Genomic DNA, 23,649 nt, shown 5'->3' on the forward strand with positions numbered 1-23,649 from the left:
AGTAAGCAGGAATCTAGAGGTGCATGGCAATGTCGAAAAGCAAACCCAAACACAGCAGGAAGAATCACTTGGAAAAAAATTCAGTTATTAGAGTGACCTGGAGGGATCCCTGCAACACTCTACGGTTCATCTATAAAACACCCTGAACATCTTCCTCTCCTCGCATAGGTGCCACCAGCAAATTATTCTCCCTCAAAAACGTGTCTCCATTTCCAACCCCTCCCCCCTGCACCCCCTCCCCACCCTGCTGTGCACTATCATCCTTCACTCAGACTTTCTCAGGCCCTAATCTCTACAACAACCCCTCAACTCATACTGCCACCTGTTTACCATACAACAGATGGAATAACCTTGTCAAACACAAATGTATTCACTCATCTAAATAACGGCATTTATTCAAAAATATCTGAGCCATCTACAAAGTGTAAGGTGCTATTTTATACAACAGGGAGAAGGCAATCAAAACAAAAGAAAATCACTGCCCTCCAGAACTTTATATTCTAATGATCAGATCAAGTTACTACTCTAAATACTTTAAAGTGTTTCAATGGTTTACCATCATTCTTGAGATAATATCCAAAACCTTTTAAGGGACCTAGAACAGTAGATAGCCTTACCTCTCCTATCTTATCTCACATCTCTTTGGTTTAATCAGTTGCAAGTTTCACCTCACCTCAGAGCCTTTTACTTAGGCAGGAAAATCTACCTCAGCTCAAATTCACTTACTCAGAGGTTTCCTTGATCCCTACCTACCCTCCCTCAGCCATTCCCTGTGTTATAAGCTCTATTGTACTATCTAACCATTCCTTACAGAGCTTACAGAAACTGTTATAACTAAGAGTATAATTACTTGTTGTCTAACACTCCCTACCAGATAGGACAATGCTCCCCATAATGGCAGGGAGCATATCATTTCAGTATCACATATCAACTCAGTTCTAGAATTTATCACACTGCTAAGAACCTAGTACAAGTAAATGGTGGATAAAGATATTTTCTATTTAAAAATACAGATTTGGATGTACAAGTAGAGCAAAGCAATTGTAGTCCTTATTTCCCTTAAAAGGGATTTCAAAATTTCCTCAATGATAGAAATAATAAAATAATGGTGATAGTGACAGAACCAGTCTCTCAAATTCATACTTAACCCCCATTGCAACGGAGCTTCCACCAAACCATTCCACCCAAACCACCCCAGCACAGGTACAAACTTTTCTGTGGTTAATCCAAAAGATACCGATCAATCTTTATCTTCCTTGAGCTCTCAGCAGTCTTTAATCTGTCCAGCCACTTCTTACTCCTTTTCTCCTGCAGTATCATTCTTCTAGTTGTCACTAGGAGTTCCACTGAGTTCTCCTGGACCCTGGACCCTCTTGTGTGCCCAAGTCTCACCTTCTCCTCTTCTGAACTGGCTTCAACCCCTCTGCTCTCTCCTGGGAACCAGATGAATTATCTAACTACTTGCTTAACAATTCCACCCAGATACTCCACTGATGGCTGTATTTAGAACCAAATCTAACATCTTCCTAGGAAATCTGTGCTCCTCCTGTACTTCAATCTCTATCCAAGGGACCAAACCCAAAACACCAAAATCATCCTAAGACTCCTCCCTCTGCACCACCCTCCTTCCACATCGAATCCATTCCCAGTAGCCTATCAATTCCATTTCTAAATATTGATACCTTTAGGATCCACCTACAGTTAATCTCTGGCCTGGGTTCAGAACATACAGAGCCTCTGAATGGTTTTCTTTACCTCTAGTCCCTCTCTGCTCAAATCTTCTCCTCTTTGCTTCCAGAGCAATATTTTCAAAATATGAATCTGACAAAATCTTCTTCTAATTCTTCCACAATATATAATCTATTTAAAATCCTTCTACAATTATAAAAGTTGGTCAGGGAAAAGAAGATTCTTCTCAACTCTGTGTCTCTGGTGTCTAAAAAAAAGGATCTTATACACAGTAGGTCCTTAAATAATTTGTTTTACTAAGTCATTTTTTAAAAAATTAAGTTATCAAGATGTCCATTCTAGCCCCTTGGGTATATGCTGTAAATATAAAGTATTAAATATAAAGCAATCCCAACTAAAATACTAATAAATTTTTTCCAGAATTTTCTAAATGTTTTAAAAGTTAATTTGAAACAAAAATAAAAATAGCTAGGAAAACTAGGAAATGAAGAGTACTGAAGAAATTGGGTCTAACATTTGTTAAAATGCACCATAAAACTATAATTTGAACAATGTGCTACTGGTATAGAAATAGATGATATAGCAAAATAAAACTTGAAAAGAAAATATATAAAGCTCAGAAATGAATACATATCTAAGAATTCAGTATATGATAAAGATGCCTTCTAATATTAGTGAGAAAACAATAAAGCAATTCAATAAACTCTCTTTGGAACTACTAGACAACAATTTGGAAAAAATGAAGTAGAATCCTGTCTCATATACAAAGACATTCACCTACATGTGAATAAAACTTTAACATAAAAATGAAAAAAAATACTAAATACATAGGTACATAGTTGTTTACTCTTAGGACTGGAAAAGAGAATCTAAACTATAAGAAAGGCAGAACCAATAATGGGACTTATTAAAAATTTGAGTATAGCAAAAAATACCATAAACAAAGTAAAAGGCAAGCAGCACGCAGGGAACAAGTATGTGTTATGTGACAACAATGAATTGATATCCTTAATATATAAACAGCTCCATCAAATCAATGATTAGAAGTCAAAAAGCCCATCAAAACAAAGATTGTAAAACAGCAGGAATAGGACATGCACAAAAGAAATATGTGACATATAACCCTCTAGAGAAAAAAGTTTAATAACCTCACTAGTATTTTTATTATTATTAAAACAAGATACTCTTTTTAACCTAACAGATTTTTTTAAATGATAATACAGTATTAGTTACAGTACAAACTGGAACTTTAATACTTTTGTAAAATAATACCAATTTTCCTGTAGGACAATTAGGTAACACGTATCAACTGCCTCTAAATTATACATATCCTTTAATATACCAATTCCACTCTTTAAAAATTATCCTAAGTAATAATATCAAGTGTACAAAGATGTTTATAATGAAGAAGATTGGAAATAACCTAGTGGTCTAACTATGGACATTTGGCAATTCAAATTCTAATAGACCCATACAGTAGAACACGATGATGTGCATATGTACATGGGAAAGATACTACAAAGATACATGCTTTGCAAGATCCTGTTTAAAAAAAACAACTATTTTAAGACAGTTATAGATGGATGGATGTGTCTGTGTCTGTGCGCACAGGTAAAAGTCTGGAAGGATATGTGTACCAAGCATCTATGTCAGAATATTAAGAATGACTATCTCTTAAATCAGTGGTTCACAATGGGGCAGAGCTTTCAAATATATTGCCAAACAGTTATGTTATAAAAAGCCTTTTTCTTTTAAATTTTTTGCTCAGTTTTAACACTGTATTTAAACAACTCTAAGACCCTTCTACTTTTTCTTCATATCATCTCTGATACTGGCTAAGTACTATAAAACCATGGAATCAAAGCATTGTGTCATGCTTAGTGGCAGCATTTTTTTTTTCTGGGAGACTTGTAAAATAACCATGTGCCTTAAAATCAATTTAGATAAAATATAGCATACTTGGATTTTTCTAGAAATGAAATGTGAAAAAAATTAAAGAAAGAACATGCTTCGTTCTATTTGGAAGTCTATCAAGGCTGTTCAGCTTCAGTTTGAAGGAGCAAAAAATTGGGATTCAAGACAACCAAAAGGGGAAGGGGAGGAGGTACGGTTCTCTACAGGGGCTGTGGCACAGGAGAACACTTGAACATGTCACAAAGGTAGAAAACGTGCCTTATTCACCTCTGTATCCCAATCATCCAGTAGTACGTAGTACCAATGTTTATTGAGTAAAGGGATAAATGCTCTTTTAGTAATAAAGAAGTCCACACACAGTACAGACAGAAAGGAAAAGACCTACAGACCGCTTGGAAGGGGAGAATCCAGAAGTAGTGCACCATGAGAGTAAAATCCCCCAATAAACGATCAAATTCTTTACAAAGCCTTCAAGGAGCACCACACAACATAACACAACATAACAGAATCCTCCACTTAAAGCAGTTTCACTACGCAGTCTAGAGAAGGGTTCCCAAAGACAAGTTTGGACTGTCTATGAATTATATTAGCAAATTCTTTACAAATAATAATATTTACACACCACATGGGAACTGAAGGTATGTGTTTAAATGGACATTTCTCTTTGACTTAATATGGTCAATATACAAAAAGATCAAGTCTATAAATTCTACACAGTTGGGTTAATTTCACATTTACCATTTCTTAATAGATTCTGCCTCAGTTAATACTTTGCATAATACAATTTTTCATGGAGGCCCATGACCTTATTTAAATTAATAAAGTAATTCAGAGAAGGTACCCTAATTAATTAATTTTTAATAAATATTCCCTAAGGACAGAAGCTCAAGTTCTGTTTACCAAAGAAATAATTGCACATGTATGTTCAAATGTATCTAAGTAAGTCTATTTTCCCTTATTTCAAGACACCTTAAAAGCAAGCATGGGGACTTTCTAGGTGGCGCAGTGGTTAAGAATCCACCTGCCAATGCAGGGGACACGGGTTCAATTCCTGCTCCAGGAAGATCCCACATGCGACGGAGCAACTAAGCCCATGCGCCACAACTCTTGAGCCTGCGCTCTAGAGCCCGTGAGCCACAACTACTAAGCCCATGTGCCACAACTACTGAAGCCCACGCGCCTAGACCCCGTGCTGCGCAACAAGAGAGAAGCCACTGCAGTGAGGAACCCGTGCACCACAATGAAGAGTAGCCTCTGCTCACCGCAACTAGAGAAAGCCCGTGTGCAACAATGAAGACCCAATGCAGCCAATAAATAAATAAAATTGTAAAAAAATATAAAAATAAAAAAATAAAAAATAAAAAATAAAAGCAAGCATGAGACTTCCCTGGTGACACAGTGGTTAAGAATCCGCCTGCCAAAGCAGGGGACATGGGTTCAATTCCTGGTCCGAGAAGACCCCACGTGCCATGGAGCAACTAAGGCCATGTGCCACAACTACTGAGGCTCCTGTGCTTTAGAGCCCGTGAGCCACAACTATTGAGCCCTCAAGCCACAACTACTGAAGCCCATGCGCCTAGAGCCCGTGCTCTGCAACAAGAGAAGCCACTGCAATGAGAAGCGCGTGCAATGCAATGAAGAGTAGCCCCCGCTCCCTGCAACTAGAGAAAGCCTGCGCACAGCAACAAAGACCCAACACAGCCAATAAATAAATAAATTTATTTTAAAAAATAAATAAATAAACAATAAAAACAAGCATATCTTTTAATCTCAGGAAGACCACTGGGGAACAAAAACTATAAAATTCTGTCTAGCTACAGTTTGAATGACATAGTTTTACAATACACACAACCTTAAGTTCCATGGATGTGCCTCAAATAGACACACAAATAAATTTCATGTTAATAAGTCCTTAATGTAGCCTCATCTGTACATATACTTTAAACGTGGGTAAATATGTTATTAAATTAAGATGACAGTCTAAATTCCCATCCATTTACTAGGAATCATTTATATTTCATATAGCACTAGAGATGTCTTCTCTGAGCTTATGAAGAATTATAATGGGGGAGAAATCAAACCAAACATTGATGGACAACTGCAAAAAGTATTGCATGTACAAACGAAAAATGTTGCTTGCTAGAGATCTATAAGACCACTTTCAAAAGCACAACCTTCTTGACACTCTTTGTCAGATAAATTAATCACAAAAGTAATAAATGTCTAAATAAAAAGGAAGCTGTTCTCATTCAAGGTTCACCACATTATTATTAACTTGTTATTAACAATAACTCAAATTAGGATATATCTAAAATCACCCCTCTGATAATATCACTACTACTTCCTTAAAAAGCAACGGGGTAGAATTTTCGGCACATGGCAAACACCACCACAGAAGTCCACTCTCATTGTGAAAGCTGTCATTCCTTGAGCAGCCACAAGAAAAAAAATGCTGGGAATCTCTGTTTTGAAGGGTCAAACCAGTGCTTATTATTATGTGCCTTTCCCTTCTCAAACATACTGCCCAGAATACCTCTGGAAAGTTACTGGAGCCTAATATAATAAACCATTTCACATACTCTTCATCATCTCTCTCTGAAAAGCAATAATTTACTTGTACAAGCTTAGATTTGCAAGCAAACACTAGCTTTTGCCCTAGTAGATCATGTTTTATGTCTGCTTGGCCTGACTCTAGGTGAAATTATGAAGTCAGCAAAGTTTATCTTCAGTGTCTCCCAGTTCTCCTTGGTTTACCTTCCTTTAAGTACCTCCCACTATTCCTCACCCACCAGAAATCTGGAACTCTTATCCTACCCCTTAGCTAAAGATAGCAAATCGTGACACCCACCTAGACCCAACATCCGGAGCTTCAGATCTGTCCCAAGTGTCTACTTCTGGGACTAAAGTTGCAGTGATCATATAATGGTGGTGACTAATAACAGGGACTAGACACACACACACACACACACACACACACACACACACACACACACACCTTTTCCTCATTTTGTGAATCAGAATCACCTGAGTGGAGGGGAAGGGGGAATGGTAGAGGAAACGCAGAAAGAAACACCACGCAATTGAGTGGTGGGAACTTATCTTGTTCCTCCCTTCTGCCCCATCCTGACCACCTTACTGGGTGCTCAGTAACAGCTGCAGTTCCAGGTAACACCCATTAACACACAAACAAACATGGTCCTTCTCCACCTTAATGTGAAGAATAAACTGTTGTAGGTCTTTTATAGGGCCTTCAGGAACCAAGGAAGTATCAGTGAGAAGGACAGGATAGTATCACAAACAGTTCCAGGCAGTTACCTACTGAAGGATATAATGCAATGTCTATGGAACATCTATTTATGAATATGATAAGTATTAGAAAGTTACTATTTTCCTTCTCCCCTCTAAAAATAGTCAGCTCATTTTCACCTTTTCTATTTCAACATCAATGTGACCTCCTCAGGGCATCAATCCTTCCCTGGCCATCCAATCTCAAGCAGGTTTTTGTGCATCTTTGTTTCCTTCACATACTTAGAAAACTCAAAATTCTTTAACATCCTTTTCCTTGGAGTTTAGTGGGCTCCTACCCCAGAATCCCAGCCCCAGCACAGTGTCTGGCACAGAAGTACTCCTAAAGATCTGCTAAAACAAAATTCTAAAGACAGAATTCTCACTTTCAAAGGGGTAACAATAGAATGTGAACTAGTTATAAAACCAGTAAGAAAAGAAACAGGGAGGTGTCAAGAACCAGAAACACAAAAGGAAGATTAATAACCATGAGTTCATGCTAAGGTCAAGGTTAGATGGGCGGTATGATAAAGCAAAGAGGAAAAGCTGAGCAGGACAGAGAAAATGAAGAAGGCTTTCCAGATTAAATGAGCCTGAGCACATCCAGCCTGGTAAGGCCCCCAGACAAGATGAAGCAAGAAAGACAGTAAAAAATGATGGTGCATTAATTAATCTTGAAGACATCATTTGATTTGCCTCAGTCCTCCAGCCAAATTCTGATAACCTCATGCCCTATTTAAGCAAATAAAGTGAGGCTATCGGGCATAAAGCCCTGCAAACCTCACCTTCAGAACTCCTGCTTATCTGCACCTGAGTCTTGAGTTTCAGAACAGGCAACTTCTGTCTCTAGAGGTTTCACTCTACCAATCATTCCACCCTCTCCTTAACTTCAGCTTGTCTGACTCTACCTCTTCCTTCCTAGAACCTAGGCATGCTCAAATCTCCCCCACCAAAAGCAAACAAACCCCTCTCTCCATAGAGATGACATTTCCTCCATCCTTCCACTGCCAAGCTTCTGAAGGGAAGACCTCAGTGGCTCTACCTACATCATCTCTTCCATCCACTTTGCAATTCAGCACAAGTAAGCTCCAACAAAGGGACAGAGGTTTACTGGTAACTACTGATATCTTCCTTCCAGATAGCCAAATCCAAAAGGCAATCTTGACCCCTCCCAATTAACTCCTGGTCCCTCTGCAGCATGTCACACTGTAGACCACTCCCTCCATGAAACTCTTTGCCCCCTGATTTTAATGAGGCCTGACTCTCAGATGCCCTGGTAGTCACCAGTGTTCTTTTTGAGGTTTTCCTTTCTTCACACCATACATTTTCTTCCTGAGTGAGTCATTCCAAAGGTCTTAGCTATCACCACTGACTTCAAATCAAGATTTCCAGTATACACATCTCTACTCAACAAACCTGTGATCTAGCTCCCTATGGAATATCTCAGCAGTCATATAACAGATAAATGTGAAAGTTAATGCTTCAAAGTGAACTCACTGTCCTCTCTTGATGGATTATTCACTATTCTGGCTGACGGCAATCAGTTGTCCAAATAAGAATTCAGTCATCTTAGACACCACGACTGCCCAGTCCCTGGCTCCACTGGAGCCCTTTGGTTCTCTCTAGTTAGTACCTATAGAGCCTGCTGCTCCCAGCCTCCTTCTCTTCCTCATTGATACTACAGCCAATCATCATCCTATCTCACCAAGCAGACTAGATTTCATCTTCTTCAATTTACCTTCCACATCACTTTCAAAGAATATTAACATTCAACCCAACAATATGATCCCTCTGCTTAAAAGCATCCGGTTACTTTCCTTTCTGCCACTCCAACCTACAAGATAGATGTCTACTAATGATACTTTCTCATGCTGTAAGCTCTAGCAATGCTGGTTCATGCCTTAGTATTCCTGTTTCATGTTCTTCCCTGTACTTAAAATGTCCTCTGGCAACAAGACGCTTGTGATCCTTCAAGACACAGAAGAAATGCTACCTCTTCCATGAAGGCTTCCCTCCTTACCCTTGCTCCACATTCAAATTAGAGAGAGATGATCACTCCCTTCTTTAGGCTCTACTTTGCATATATGCATTAGAGAATTTAGCATCATCCATTACAATTGTGCTTGCAAGTGTGTGTCCATGTGGGTAGACTATGCACACATACACATACATTCCTTAGAAGATGAGGCCCACATCCTATTGATTATTTCACCCCAGCATTCTGCACAGAACCTAGTAAGTAAACGCTTAGTAGCTGGATCTGAATAAATATGTGCCGGCAAACTTGTTGTAAGTCAAAAACACTAGGATTTAGGACAAAGTAAAGAAAGTTATCACGTTAACAAAAGAAAAACAAAGAAGGTGAGAAAGAAAATAGCATTTCTACATTAGACCCTGCCCTGAACCAACTAGGAGTTGGGAGGTCTGGCTCTCTGCACTCCAAAGCTTTCTGCTCCTTCTGCCATAACACAACACACATCTTATTGTAAATAAGTTTGTGTGTGTTTTCCTCGCTTGGGTGAACTACTATTACTAATACTGTCAAAATATCTTAATAGTAATTATATTTATTGAGCATTTACCAAGTGCCAGGTACCTTGCTAAATGCTTTACATATGTTAACTCATTTAATCTTCACAATAGGCCAGTGCTACGAATGTTATTAATATTACCATTTTACAGATGGAAAAACTGAGCCTTAAAAAGATTAATCAATTTGCCCATTGTCCTGTAGCTAGTGAACAGGATTCAAAGCCAAGGTTTATGATTTCAGGGCCCATGCTCCTGATTTAACTACTATACTATACTACTAGTGTCCGCCCACCAATATCCCACCACCAAATACATAAAAAAGGCCACCAGGGTTCTAGGAAGGCATGGGCTCCGTTTGGCTTATTTACTACTTGACATAGTAAATATCTGCCGACCAACTGGCTGTTTAAAACTTTGAGCCTAATATATATATATATATTTTTTTCCCTATAAAATGAAGGTGTGGTTCTTTAAGATTTCTTTCAACTGTAAAAATTCTATGGTTTTAGTATATGAAGGTAAAGTGCCTGCTGCCTATGATATAATGATGACACATTGGGAAGAATACAGACAGGTAACTAGGAGTGTGGGTTGTACATCAGCTGGCCTTGGCTGGAATCCTAGATGCACCTCCTAACCTGGGCAAATTCCTTGATCTCTGAATCTTCATTTCCTCACCTTAAGATATGAGTGGTCCTAGCAATTGCCTCAGTAGGTGATTTTGAGGATTAAATGAGAAAATATGAATGTGAAGCACTTACACAATGCCTAGAATATACTCAAACACTAAATAAATGGCAGCTATTAGTGTAATACTCAGAATCAGATATTGACTGATGCACTCACACAAAGGGAAAAGGTAAGCACCTGCTCATGAAACAAACACAGCATTCTCATAGGAAGACTATATCTTATTTCATTATTTTACTGCCTGAAGCTACATCTCTGGATTCAACATGTGAGTTAGAAAGAGAAGATTTAGCAAACAACTGTATTTTCATTCAAAATTGTGGGTTCTGTCTTACTCCTTTCTCCTTGTGTCCCTATTTGCCATATCCAGGGAATTCACCCAGACCTCAATCTCTTTCATTTCTTGTTTCTCTCACTACAAGACATTTCTTATTTGTCATAAAAAATGAAGGGTGAGTACAGAGGAGGACCCTTCCTAAGGAGGAATTTTAAACCACACAAATTTCTCAGACCTCTTTGCTAGCCTATCTGATTATAGAGCATCCTGACCCCTCCCCCCCAAAAAAGTGTCTCTAAAAAGTTAAATTTATTCAATTGAAAATAATTTTAAGAAAATTGATATCCTTTATCTAAGAGTAGCTAAAATATCCTCAAATGTCACTAAACCAAGTTTGTGAAATCCCTTCCTAAAAAGAAACCCTTAATTCTTTTTCCTCTTTGATGCCCAGTATTAGCAAGCAAGGAAAAATCTATTAAAAAAAGAAAAAAAACAAAAAAAAAACTAGGTTCTAGCGGGCTATCACAAAACTGTAAGAAACATCATCTCATAAAATTTAATAAATACAAAACAAAATTTTTAAATAAATGAAATAAAAAGTAGCATGACTATTTTATATTTTTATAGTAGCAAACATTAAGATGTTATATTAAAGATGGCATATGTGAAATTTTTCAGTCACATTTTCCTTAGAATTTGGGGAAGATGATATTAAAAATCGTAATACCTTCAGCTGAATTTATCCCCAAATTTTTAAATTCTTTATCAGATAATGCTTATGTGTTTTACACAGCTGCCATTTCTTACTATCCATGATAACAGCAGAGTCAGGAATGGCATGAATAAATAAAGGAAAAGTCAGGCAAAGCTCACAGTTAAATAACACACTTTCTCTTCCTGGTCTCAAAACTCCTCATGAACCAACACTAACTAATTTTAATTTTATGTTTTATCACTGCTCTTGCTCATTCTCTTGTGCAGAAATTAATTAGCAGTGATGTGGGTAAAAGAGAGGCAAGGCAGCAGGAGGGAAAGGTCAAAATCAATTCACTCTGAATTTTGTGAATGAGAAAACCAATGTGAGTTCTACAAGGTCTCACAAAGGCAGTTGGGAAGAAGTCAACGCCACACTGGGAGCAGCATCCATGAAAAAAATGGCTAAACAGGACCAAGAGGGTGTAAGTCAGTCTGTGTCGAGATCAGTCTTTTCAAGAGATGATAAAATGAGTGCTAAGAAGAGGTGGCCTGAGTAACCAGCAAACCCATGTTCCATGGAAGGACCCCATTCTACTTCCAAACCCATGTCTGCAACATAGAGACACAGGCTTTGGATACATCTAATGAGGTTTAGATAGAATATATGTTATTACCACTATCAACCTCTTCACTACTACTACTTCAGCAACCATTTACTGGGCAGGAGTGGAGGGGGGCAACATGTGCTGAAAGAATTTTTCATGATTTCATTTAATACTCAAGAGAACCAGATGAGCAAACTGAGGCACACAGAGCAAGTAAAAGAATGGCAGCTGGGAAAATCATACCCAGTTTTGTCTGACTGCAAAACCCACGCTCCTAAGCACTATATAACCCTCCATCCAGAAACCATGCTGCTTCAAGTAAGGATACTCAAGAGTAAACCAATTCCACAATGAGGAAACTATGTATAGGATACAAGTAACAGAAAGCAGTGAAATGTGGGGCCTAGAAAGGGTATTCATAATTGTGAGATGTGAGCATAGCTCTGATAACTAAAAGAAATATAAATGCTATCTCAAAAACACGGGAAATAAAGGTATAAAATACAAATAAAAGAATGTAAAAGTTAATTTCAAAACTGGAATTTATGCATGGTCACAACAAACCATAATATAATTTCAAAGCTTTGAAAAAACATTAATTCAGTATTTTCCCTTTTCTCAAAATTGTCTGCCCCTTGTAGTCATATACAATTTAATTTTTTCCACTTTAATTTCTATCTCAGGACTTAGTTCCTCACCCAAGCTACCTTTCCACATTTCCAACTGTCTGCAGAATGGCTTCTATTATTATAAGAGTCTCAAACTCAACATATCAGTAAGAGCATCCTTTCCACAAAACCACTTCTTCCTCCTGACTTTCTTATTTCCACTGAGGCACAGCCACCCTGCCAGCTACCCAGGCTCAAAATGTCAGCAACATTCTTGATTCTGCTCCCTCCTTTTCTCCCAAGTAACAGCACACATTCAATAAACTCCTATCCCATAGATTCTAACTCCTTGGTGCATTTAAATTCCTCCCATGCTGATATGGGCCCTTGCTGCCTCTTGCAATTTCTTCCCAATTAATCTCCACTTTCCTGCCTCTCAATCTCCATGGCAACCATTATCTCAACTTTACATCCTCTGCTAGACTTCAAGTTCCTTCAGTGCTGGGACTATGTCCTCTTTCTGAAACCCCTGCAGTGTTTTGCACAAGTCCTTGCCAGAGTCAGCAGCTAAATACTTTTTATGTTAGAATGAATCCTCTCTAATATGCAGCCACTAAAACTCAGTTATACTTTGAGATGATGCCTATGAAGCCACTACAACTCAGCTACTTTGAGATGGGGCAGCAACCTCATAGAGGTCAGAAACTTTAAGTGGGTCCAAGAAAATTATTCAGATAATTAAACTGACATTACTGATACACAGGAAGTCTACACCACAGCCTGTGTTCTCCCAGAGGACACAAATATTTCATTGATACCTTATTTCCATTCATGTATCATTTCAGACTATCTCTGCCTTGAAAGAGAAAGAAATGAGTTTTACTGCACAGCTGACTTCTCATATGCTAATAGTTGATGCCAGAGTAACCTGTAACAGTGTAACCCATTTCAAGGTCAGTAGGGAGGCTGCCATAACAGACCTCAGCATGGGGACTGCTAATTACCAAAAAATAAAAAAATAAAAATAAAATAAAATAAAATAAAATAAAAAAACACACAAAAAAAGAGAGAGAGAGAATTTCCTGGAGGTTCTGTGGTTAGGACGCCACACTTTCATTCCCAAGGGCACCGGTTCAATCCCTGGTCAGGGAACTAAGATTCTGCAAGCTGCATGGCGAGGTCAAAAATAAAAACATTTAAAAATTTTTAAAAAGAGAAATGTGGAAGGAGATTCTAAACCGTAGCTTATAATAAGAGTAGCAATAATTTCCCTGTATACAAACACATTTTTTACACAGAGATTTTTAATACTACTCCAGCTCGACTGTTTGTTTACCTCTGGCAAATGCCTGTCCCCCAGCATGTCACACATTTTAAAATGGGTTTAAAAGTAGAAGACAGCAGTCAGGACCCAAAGAAGACTGAACATGCAGCCTTGACTAACACTCTGTAGAGCGATGCTCAGGTTAAAGGACTTACACTGCGATACAAAGAATCAAAATCAAACAAACTGGATTGGGTACCCATGACAGTAAAATAATCGGCATGATGCATAGAATAATCAATGGTAGGAATACCCACGAGGCGCACGGAGGCCTTCAGATTGAGACACTGTTAAATACCTGACGTTAGGGCATCATGCAGCGGTACTAGCCAGAGGTTACCTGGGATGAGTGTTCAATCTGTTAGACAAGAAAGTCCTTAATGGCCTAAAAAGAAACACACGCTCTCCCATTCACTCTCCCTGCCACCTCTCTGGGTCTCATCTCCCAGTGCACGTCCATCTTCACCCAGGTCCAGCCAAGCCATATTGGTCGCCTCCTTCCTGTGTCTGAAATGACCCAGGCCACACTCCAGCCTTTCCACCTCTCTGCTTTTATATTCTTCCCCCATATAGCCACATAAAATCTCTCTCAAAAGTCCCTTCTCAAAGAGGCCCATTTCAACCACCCAAATTAAAACTGCAAGCTGACCCCTTGCCCTCACAGTCCGAAGGACCTTTCTTAACCTGCCCAATTTTTTCATAATTATCATCCCCGAAGATACTACAGAATTCACTTATGTTTTATGTTTATCATTTATTGTCCTCTCCTGTCCTCCCACCCCTACACCTGCCCCACATACACTGGAATGTAGGTTCTATGAGGGCAAAGAACTGAACCTGCTTTATTCACTGACTCATCCCCAGTGGCTAGAAAATGGCATTGCAGATATTAACAGCTCAATCAATACTTGCTGCACAACTGATTAAATGAGTGCATCAATCATAGAACTGTTATGACTGAGTTACGGGGTATTTTTATGAGATATTGATCACAAATGTTGTATAAAACACTGTGCTAGGCTCTGCGAGTAAAAAAGAAATAATAGGAGAAAGGAAGAGGGTGCTTCAGGCAAAAGCACTGCAGATGCCATTATCCTCTGTTTCTCCATTGCACCAACCTAGTCGTCTTGCCTACTTCCCACTTACTTGTGGCCTATAGGCTACTGCAGCACTAGGGTGTCAGCTGGTCCGGCCCAGAACACTTCAGTTCTGCCCTGCAAGGATATATTTAATAACTGATTGATGTGTTCCTTTAATACAAGAAAAAGGAAACTGAACAGCCAGAGGAAACCTTTCCCAACACTGAAACCAATGGCGAATTAGGTAAACGTCCTGCTTAAGATATGGAAGAGGAACAAGCTTTTAAAAGATCTAGAAACACTGATGAGATGGCTGAATTATGCATTCTGCTTCAGAGCAATAATGCTGGGGCAGTGATTGGAAAAGGAGGCAAAAATATTAAGGCTCTCCGTACAGACTACAATGCCAGTGTTTCAGTCCCAGACAGCAGTGGCTCCGAGCACATATTGAGTATCAGTGCTGATATTGAAACAATTGGAGAAATTCTAAAGAAAATCATCCGTACCTTGGAAAGGGGCCTGCAATTGCCATCACCCACTGCAACCAGCCAGCTCCCGCTCGAATCTGATGCTGTGGAATGCTTAAATTACCAACACTATAAAGGAAGCGACTTTGTGAGTTGAGACTGTTGATTCATCAGAGTCTGGCAGGAGGAATTATTGGGGTCAAAGGTGCCAAAATCAAAGAACTTCGAGAGAACACTCAGACAACAATCAAGCTTTTCCAGGAATGTTGTCCTCAATCCACTGACAGTCTTTCTTATTGGAGGAAAACCTGATAGGGTTGTAGAGTGCATAAAGATCATCCTGGATCTTATATCAGTCTCCCATCAAAGGATGTGCTCAGCCTTATGATCCCAATTTTTATGATGAAACCTATGATTACGGTGGTTTTACAATGATGTTTGATGACCACCGTGGATGTCCTGTAGGATTTCCTATGCAGGGAAGAGGTGGTTTTGATAGCATGCCTCCTGGTTGGGGTGGGCGTCCCATGCCTCCATCCAGAAGAGATTATGATGCTATGAGCCCTTATTGAGGACCTCCTCCTGGACGAGGTGGCCGGGGTGGTAGCAGAGCTCAGAATCTTCCTCTTCCACCACCACCTAGAGGAGGAGATCTAATGGCCTGTGACAGAAGAGGAAGACCTGGAGACCGTTATGATGGCATGGTTGGTTTCAGTGCTGATGAAACCTGGGACTCTGCAACAGATACATGGAGCCCATCAGAGTGGCAGATGGCTTATGAACCACAGGGTGGCTCTGGATATGACTATTCCTATGCAGGGGGTCGTGGCTCATATGGTGATCTTGGTGGACCTATTATTACTACACAAGTAACTATTCCCAAAGATTTGGCTGGATCTATTATTGGTAAAAGTGGTCAGCGGATTAAACAAATCCATCATGAGTCAGGAGCTTCGATCAAAATCGATGAGCCTTTAGAAGGGTCCAAAGATCCGATCATTACCATTACAGGAACACAGGATCAGATACAGAATGCACCGTATTTGCTGCAGAACAGTGTGAAGCAGTATTCTGGAAAGTTTTTCTAAGACGAGTGAAGAACTGAAGGAGTCCTGCATCTTTTTTTATCTGCTTCTGTTTAAAAAGCCAACATTCCTCTGCTTCATAGGTCTTCTGCATTTGAGGGGTAGTGAAATCTTTGCTGTTCACCAGATGTAACGTTTTAGTTCCTCACAAACAGGGTTGGGGGGTGGAGGAGGGTGTGCAAAAACGAACATTGAAATTTTGAAACAGCAGCAGAGTGAGGGAATTTTAATTTTTGTTCATTGTTGGTGGTTTAAAAAAAAAAATCCCCCCATGTAATTATTGTGAACACTTCGCTTTGTGGTCACTGTAACATTTGGGGGGGGGGGGGACGGGGAGGAAAAGTAACAATAGTCCATATGTCCCTGCCATCTATTCAGAGCAGTGTGCAGAATGTAATGTTCTTTTGTAAGAAACATTTTATGATTTTTAAAATAAATTTAGAGAACCTATTTTTTGGTGGTCATTTTTTTTTTTTTTTAAGACGGCCATTTCTCAAATGGCTGAATTCCCCCTAACCTGCCCCCAAACGAAACACTAAGTTTAATTTTCGGTCCTCTGTTGGATATAAATAAATGCACCTCTTCTTGGACTCAGGCAGAATATCCTGACACATTCAGTTCTGGTGATTTGAAAGTCCATTGCTTGGGAGGAAATTCCACCACACATTCATGCCTATAATAAGCTGAGGATTTTTGTTTGTTTTTGCAAATGTTTGCCCCTACTTTGCAACGATTTTCGGTTTAGAACTGTGAAGAACCAAGGTGGGGAGCAATACAGCAGATGGAGTAGTTGGTATAAGTATGTACCAGAAGCCCAATGACGGCAAGTTTTATTAATCAGAATAATACTTGGTTATGGAAGTGACTGATGCTAAATAAATTTCTGATTATTTTTTATTAGATAATTTCTCACCTATAGACTTAAAACGTCAGCTTGGTAGTGTCTATTAGTTAAACTTTGTAAAATATATACATATTCTTGTTTTTCCATTGTATGCAAATTGAAAGAAAAATGTACCGTTTCTCTGTTGTATGTTGGATTATGTAGGAAATGTTTGTGAACAATTCAAAAAAAGATGAAAAAAGTTCCTGTGGATGTTTTGTGTAGTATCTTGGCATTTGTATTGGTAGTTAAAAGTTCACTTCCAAATAAAACTCCCATAATGCTAAAAATAAATAAATAAATAACAGACAAGAGTCCTAGACCTCAAACAATTTGTTCCAAAATTGCTATACTAGGGCAAAGGATGCCACACCCACTTTATCTATTCACCCACTTCCTCCAACATCTGCTCTACACACCTGCCTATATTTAAAAGTTTACAGTAGAAAGGAAACAGATCAAGGATCAATATGTGTTAAGTTACATTTGTTGCCAAATGTTTAGCTCACCAAATGAATCAATTCAACTGATATATTTTTAACAACTTGAAATGTAAACATTTACAATTAATTGTAATATACTGATTGCTTAAATGAACATTCAATATAGCTTTTTCAGATCTGTAAGAAATTCTGATTTTGTCAAAATTTATGAAGTATCAGTAAATGATGTCTAGGCCCTGCCCTTCCTTCATTCTTAAACTGGGGGAAAAGTATAGCAAATTGTTATTAAGACACTGTGTGTGCAATATGACTTTAGCATGACTAAAGCTTGTTATGGGTTAAATCCCTAGACATACTATAACTTTGGTAAAGCATGTTGTAGAAGAAAGAAGAGAGGAAGGGAGGGAGGAAGAAAGAGAAAAACAGATGGACCAACAGAGAGAACAGATATGACACCCAGCCTGGTTTTTTGAAGGTGAGATGTTTATTTTACCTAAGTAGGCTGTACGTAGTATATTTAAATATGTTCTAAGGAAACAAGTTTTGAGGTGTGTTGACTGTTTATACTATTAGAAACAAACAAAAAAAGTGAGAGAAATTGGTCAAAAATAAAGGCCACCCTAGCAAAGTCACTGAAAATAATCACAAACTGGGTGATTATCCCACCATTCAAGATACGATCACTGTTCTTAGCAGACAAGAGAGGAGACATCCAGTAGTGCCATTTGTAATATTATATGTTGTAAACCAAACAAACTAAAATGAGGAGGCATGGGGCCTAGGTCAGACATGGCACTGTACCATGCAGGTTCTACATGTCAGGCTCCTGTCTGCTAGACCCAACACTTACTAATGTATGTACCTATCTCACCTGATCAGCCAGCTTTTCTTTCTCCTCTCTTTCTAGAGAAAGACAAATACGACACAAGTACCTGTATTCGTGGCATCCTGCACGGTAGAATGAGATGCACACAGGGTAGGCTGAACAGACAATATTTGGGATGGCCTACAAGGTTTCTGTAAGGCTATTTCTCAGTGAGGAAATGATCCCCTCTGAATTTTCCTGAAGCCTTGCAAACCCATCACTTCTGAAAGATGCTGTTGTTAAGAATCCAGCTGGTGCTTAGCTAAGGAAAATGATCAATCTTAGGAGCCAACAGCCAGCTGCCTTATTCTGAACTGTGATTCCACCTCCCAAACTTCTACGGCTCTTCTAACTTCCCTCCCTTCTTCTTACACTCCAGCCAGAATACAGCAGCAGTAAATGTGACTCCTCTCACACAACATGCAGCTGTCAACAGCTCTGTACAGTTCTTGTAGGACATCAAAAAACATTTCAAGAATCTCGTTAAGTGCTGATGAAACTTGTCTGAATTACCCACCACCTCCCCTCCACATTCCTTAAGCATTGTTTTCCTGACTGTTGGGGGTGGGGGGGAATAGATATAATAAAAAAATCTACTGATTGAGGAGCAGAAAACCTCTAGCTAAAAACAAATACATAATTGTAAAAGTGGGGAGCGAGTTTAAAGAAAAACTCAATGAATCCATATATTTCATAAGATTATGTCCAAGACAATAGTAACTTGGAACTCTCTTTAGACATTCAACTAACAGCAACATTTGCCCCTGCCCCCCAACCCCACAATTCTTCTGCAGAAAGTTTGACAACCTAAATGTTGCCTCAGAGACTAAATGAAAATAGTCACAGAATTGTTTCTTGCAACTAAATGCATCACACATGCAGAAACTATGGAGTTCCTTATTTTCTCCATTTGAGTGCATTAAAAATTCCTTTCAAAAGGTTTATATCTAATAACTATGCAACTAATTAATAAAAAGTTATTGCTTTATGAATTAAAACTTTTTTGTAATATCCTTCATATAACCACAATTTTCACTCCAATTCAGAAAGCAATTTGACTTCCTTAGGTTAAAATTTCTCAAAAAAAACAAAAACCAACCGACCAAACAAACAAAAAACGGTGTTACTTCTAAAAATATTTCAAGTTCACTGCGATACACTTTGGCTAAGAAGAAGAAATTTTTTTTTTTTAACATCCCAGGTTGTTGGACTTCCTAGGTAGGTGGTGCAGTGGTTAAGAATCCACCTGCCAATGCAGGGGATACAGGTTCGATCCCTGCCCCAGGAAGACACCACGTGCCGCGGAGCAACTAAGCCCGTGAGCCACAACTATTGAGCCTGTGCTCTAGAGCCCGTGAGCCACAACTATTGAGCACATGTGCCGCAACTGCAGAAGCCCACACACCTAGAGCCTGTCCTCCACAGCAAAGAGAAGCCACCGCAATGAAGAACTTGCGCACCACAGTGAAGAGTAGCCCCCACTTGCTGCAACTAGAGAAAGCCCAGGTACAGCAATAAAGACCTAACACAGCCAATAAATTAATTAATTAATTAGTTAAAAAAAAAAAAATCCCAGGTTGTTTCACTGGGCATGGACTCTGCCATAGAATTCCTTGAGTTTCCTTTCTCACATAATTCCAGATCAAAAGCAACAGACTGCAGATGCTGCACACTACCACCCTGGCAGTATGTTAACAGTGTTTTATTAAGAAGATAACAGTAACAGAAAAGGATTCCCAACAAGATGCTGCCAACTGTTTAAATATTCCTCGAAACCATCCCAAATGTTTTATTATGATCAATGTGTGCTGATGGCAGGTCAGGTGCGTATTAAGAACCTGGGCCCTCTGCTGGGTGGGGCTTTTAAGTGAATTACCTCACTTAATTCACACAATAATACCATGATTTTAGGTACTAATTTTCCCTTTCAACAGATGAGAAGACATGAGCTAATAAAAGTTAAAAAACTGCTCAAAGTCAAACATCAAGGTCAGAATCCAAGAGATGTTTTTCTGATTCTAAAATTCATGCTAATTCCAATTCAACGGAGTACCCCAATGGATTTAAAGGCTCATCTCAGTCCTCCCACAGTTATTTAGTGCCTACTAAGAACAACACACATAGCAGCTCAGGTTATTCTTTTAAAAGGTAATTTAAGATCATGTCACTTTTGATGGCTTCTGACACATTTAGAATAAAATCTCAACTCCTAGCAATGGGCTAACCCCTGAACTTGGCTCGAACTGCCTTTGAAAATGCCAATCATATTTTTACCTCAGGGCTTTTGAACTTTCTATTCCTCTGCCACCAATTCTTCAGATCCTTCAGGTCCCCACAAAAATATTACCTCCTTAAAGGTGCTTTCTTTGACAATCCAATCTAAATAAGTGGCCCCACTCACCCACCCTCCCTCCAGCCTGTTTTTTTAATTGTGCTTATCCCCAGCTGAAATTATCTTGGAGATGTATTTGTTTCTTTGCTTACTGTTTGTTTCTTCCCAACTAAAATACAAATGCCCTAAGAGGAAAGACCCACCAGTCTTGCTCAGTACCTGCAACTGTGTCACACCCCCAGTGTGAGCTCGGTAAATATTTTTTAAATGGATAACTGAACTCTAGGTGCCATAGAGACATACATATTTAGATACAAGCCTGACCCTTAAAAAGTGTTCACTCTACATGGGGACAACTACACAGTTTCACAGGGAAAATGTTTTAAGTGCCGTAAGTGAAATAATAAAGTATTACATGGTTTCAAAAGAGAAAGTATTAAAAGTCATAAAACATAATATTAATAACTACTTATAATTTCATCAAGAAAAAAGGGAAGAAGATAAATTAATGAGGGAATAGGAGAGAACACGAACACACATACACACACTCCCTCTCTCTCTCACTCATGTTATTCCTTAGAGCGGAAATGCTCGGTTCAGTCCCGGCTTGGAAGATATAAACATCATTGAAATTCAAAAGCAGTTCTGAAAGAGAAGATGCCTCAATTGGTATGCAAGGGATGTTTCCTCCCCCTGAATACATTATGAACTTGCAGCATGCTAATATGCCATGCTATCATAAGCACCAGATGGGGCAGTAGGCAGTACATGTCCCATCAAACCTCAAGAAGATGTATTAATGTTCATGCTCTTTAAAAAAAAAAAAAAGAAAGAAGAAATCCTTTGCCTGTGTCCCTAGACTTCCACATTTCTTAGCATTCAGTTACTTTCTCTCAAAGCACAGTCCTCCAGGGCTGCTCCTCTTCACCAGATGGTGTCAGGAATCATTTCAATCTATTTTATCACAGGAGGCAAAGGCCACAAAGCGTGTCAGACTACGCTTACTAAGTCTCACCAAGCACAAAAGAGAACAACAGCAGATACAGGAGATGTAAGAAATAAATCTTCTCCAGGCACTACTGATGAAACATCTGTAATTATGCTGAACTCTTATTTACATTCAACACAGAGAAAAACAAAAGGAATACTTTTATATATCTAAACTTTCTAGATGACCTAGTACTACTGTGAAATTGAGGTCTACCTAAATATTCTCTAAAGATGATCAAATTAAACTCAATATTTTGAATAATTAGAAGGTGCCCCCAAAACGAAGCAAGGGTATAATAAATGGTACCTCAGTGCACTGAAATAGACTCACTTCTTTAAAAGTAACTATCAGAATAAATAACATCCCAGAATTAGGTTGAAATGCACCTTCTCTTAACTATCTCATTCAATTTAGCTGTAATGTGTGGGCATCCAAATATGGTATTAGAAACCAAGGCTCTGAACAAACACATTATTTGTAATTTATTGACTATTATTTTTTTAAGTACATCATTTAAAACAAATAAATTGCCTTGATTTCCATTCACTGGGACCTCCATGATAAAAAAAAAAAATGGGTATTTTTCTCTAGACTACATGAGACAAAAAAATTACGATTTACAACAAAGATTTACAAATTTGAATATGCTTCAGAATCCTCTTGCTCAAACACAGATTGCTGGGCTACCCCCCAGAGTTTCTGATTAAGTTTGCAGGAGGGCAAAATATATGCATTTCCAATAAGTTCCTGGCTGGTGCTGATCTGCTGGTCCACACACCCCACTTTAAGAACCACTTAGGTACAGCATTCTATACCATGTTTCCAGAGTGCTCCAGTGATCCTTGCAAAGGCTGTAATCCATGCAGAGCACCAGCAACATCCTTGTAGAAACAGAGCCACTCAGTTGAAAAGCTACACTGACCTATAAATTTTTGAAAGGCACAAATTAAGAGAAGTATTTACAAAACATGTGTCAAATTAGCAAGATTTTTCTTTCAAGGTATACATAGTAATGAATGATATTCTCTGAAATTCAAACCTGCCCTCCTATCCCTTTCAAAGGATTCAATGTGTATGTTGAAACAAATATAAGAGAACATATTTAAAGAAAGTTTCACTATTATAAGAAATTATATGTTTTTTAAGAAATTACATATCGGACACTCAATGAATTATTTTAGCAATCTCTCTGGAGACTTTGGGATAAATTTTATCAGCCTATCAAACTGCTACTTATCTAAGATTATTGGTAGAAGAAACTGTTGATGGAATTTACTGTGTAACTGAAAAAATGAAAATATTTTGTTAATATTTGTCTTTTGCTATAGAATATTACTCAATATGTCTGCTGGAACACCGACACCTTACACCCATCCACCCAAAGTATATGCAAGTGCCCAGGTAGAGGGAGTGCTAATTTCTCCAAATAGTACAACTGTCAAAAGCTCTAGACTTTGTTTCTAATTTCAGTAATTATGTTAGAAGGTGTTTTCTTAAAGTGTTATATACTGTATCACACTTTTAGTAAATATGATCATGATAAATGATCATATTTATAATACATGCAATTTTAACTACTATGCAGCTAGCTGACAAGAAAGCTGTATGGCCAAAAAATTTAATTTATTATTTTCCCCAAACTCAAAGAAAATGCTTGATTATTAAATACCATTTACCAAAAATTTTATTATAAGATTTACTTCTTAATTTTGTCCCCTCATAATTAACATCCTTTGTGCATTATTTCTTTCCTTTAAAATCTCTGTGAATATCAGTTCACGTCTCATCCTCACTTATTCACTAGGTAAACATTTGCTGAGTGCCTACTATATGCCAACCTCACAGGTAGCTTGGAATGGAATTATTAGAACTAGGAAATCAAGA

At 38.5% G+C, this 23,649-nt stretch overlaps 1 protein-coding gene and 1 pseudogene across 3 annotated transcripts in view; one reads left to right on the top strand and one right to left on the bottom strand.

Moving 5' to 3' along the window:
• Positions 1 to 23,649, bottom strand: part of RUNX1T1 (RUNX1 partner transcriptional co-repressor 1) — a 138,829-nt gene that overhangs the window by 67,785 nt on the left and 47,395 nt on the right. The gene's annotated exons all lie outside the window — the stretch shown is intronic.
• Positions 7,870 to 16,254, top strand: LOC130853329 (heterogeneous nuclear ribonucleoprotein K-like; annotated as a pseudogene).

The sequence above is a fragment of the Hippopotamus amphibius genome, chromosome 5 (assembly GCF_030028045.1).
Source record: "Hippopotamus amphibius kiboko isolate mHipAmp2 chromosome 5, mHipAmp2.hap2, whole genome shotgun sequence".
NCBI lineage: Eukaryota > Metazoa > Chordata > Mammalia > Artiodactyla > Hippopotamidae > Hippopotamus > Hippopotamus amphibius.